Here is a 2,033-nt window from a genome sequence, read left to right on the forward strand (position 1 = left end):
GCTGGCTTGCGGCTCTGGCCAGAGATTGGGCAGTAATGGAGCGTCCCGGAGTGAGGCTTGACCAAGAGCCGCATCTTGTTTCTGGGAGCTTCTGTCAGCGGTTCCCGGTGCTGGAGGGGCCCGGCCCTGGGCCCTGAGCCCTGGCCTTGGGGGTGCCCCGGGCGCTGACGGGAGGGGCTGGAACACTGGGCCCTGGGCCCCTCTGCTCACCCACCCGCCACGGGGGCAGTGTGTTCCTCGTGGCTTCCTCATCTGGAAAGTGGGGACAATGCCTGCTTGACCCTCGCCAGATGCAGGGGCCTCCGTGTGTCACAGGGGGTGGCTGGGGCGCCTTTGGAGTTTGTCTTGTCCGTTGTTTCCCAGTTGGTGTTCCGGGGAACCCTCCTGTGAACAGCGTGCGAGCACACACAGGGTTGGGGAGCCCAGGCTGTACCCCAGTTTCGTCCCTGTGCCCAGCACACCCTGAACATAGAGGCCTTTCCCATCAGGCCTGTTTGCCGGGGTGGAAGGTGGGAAGGGACGTGGGAACTGCTGGTCAGGGGGCCTGCACCGGCGTGGCTGAGGCTGGGGGCCTGCACCGTCGTGACCACAGGCCAAAGAAGGTGAGAGCAGGGCCTTTTCCAGCTGTAGCCAGGTCTGCCGCCCGGGCAGGTGGGACCTGCCCTGTGCACGGGGTCCTAGTGGGGAGGTGGGACCTGCCCTGTGCACGGGGTCCCGGTGGGGAGGTGGGACCTGCCCTGTGCACGGGGTCCCAGTGGGGAGGACTTGGGAACCATTGCCTGGGGTCGGATCTCACCTCTGCACTGCCCTGCACTGTGCTCTGGACAAGCCACGTGACCTCTCTGAACCTTGACTCCGGCAGTCAGAGGGAGCTACCCAGAGCCGGGGTGAGGTGAGGCTAGAGTGGGGAGCCCTCAACCCCCACAGGCTGTGGTCGCCAGCATCACCCCTGGAGCTGAGTGTGGCCGGCCTGGCTGGGAGCCACTCTGCACCGTCTCTACAAGGCTCCGAATTCCTGAGAGGTGACTGGGCGGTGGAGTGGGAGGCGTCGGTTCTGCTAATCCCCAGGAGTGGGTGGGGCCGGCTCCTCCATTCCTGCCCAGGGCTGGCCCAATGCTTCAAAAATGCAGATGCTCCGGGTCTGGCCCTGGGCTGGCGGGCGGGGCTCCTGAGGCCCCTCCTGTGCTTAGGAACAAAGAGGCAGGTTGAGGGCAAGGGCAGCTCTGCAGGAAGCTGCCTCATCACTGGGGAGGCCTTGCTGATGGGCAGGAGCTCAGGAGGCTGGGCCATGCCCCAGTGCAGAAGGTCACGGCATTCTGGCGGGAGGGCTGCAGCTGTCCAGTCCTGCAGGGCACCTGTTGGGACAGTCATGTCATCCGTGAGGTTGCCAGGGGGCTGGGCTCACCGGGCAGTGCCAGCCATGTGCTGGGAGGAGACGGAGGCTTCATTGCTCCCCCAGGTGTGAGCACCCAAGCCCCTTTTGCCCACCCCCACGAATGTTAAAGGCCCAGTGGGGTCTGTTCCCTGGGTCCCACGTCCCCGAGGCGGTGATGTGGGGGATTATGGTGCTGGCGTGGGTCGCAGGCCTGGTGCCTTCTGAGATAAAGGGCCAGTGGTGTGACCTGGGAAGACCCTGTATCCTGTTGGGGAGCAGTGACTGGCCTGGGGGTGCATGGGTCCAGGCTGGCATTTGGGCGTGTGAGCTCTGGCGAGTGCTCGTGTGGACAAGAGGCACACAGACTGTCCCTTACCAGGGGCTGCTGACCACCTGGGGGAGGTGCCCCCTGATGTCTGGCTCAACCTGACTCCCTGCCTTTCCCCCCTCTGCGCCTGCGCCTGCACCTGCACCTGCACCTGCTGAGATGGTCTGGAACCCTGGCCGCCCTGCCCTGAGTTCCGCCTCCCTGTCCCAGCCCCCTGCCTTGGGTTGCCCTTGGCCTCCACCCAGGCGGGCTCCCTCCTCGCGGGCTGGCCTGCAGTCACTCTGTCATCACCTCCTCCTCTGGCCGAGGTGGCGGAGGCAGGGCCAGGGT

At 65.8% G+C, this 2,033-nt stretch overlaps 1 protein-coding gene across 1 annotated transcript in view; it reads left to right on the plus strand.

Moving 5' to 3' along the window:
* The window catches only part of CCDC85C (coiled-coil domain containing 85C), a 27,842-nt gene that overhangs the window by 9,682 nt on the left and 16,127 nt on the right, over positions 1-2,033 (plus strand). The gene's annotated exons all lie outside the window — the stretch shown is intronic.

The sequence above is a fragment of the Myotis brandtii genome, unplaced genomic scaffold (assembly GCF_000412655.1).
Source record: "Myotis brandtii unplaced genomic scaffold, ASM41265v1 scaffold535, whole genome shotgun sequence".
NCBI classification, from domain to species: Eukaryota; Metazoa; Chordata; class Mammalia; order Chiroptera; family Vespertilionidae; genus Myotis; species Myotis brandtii.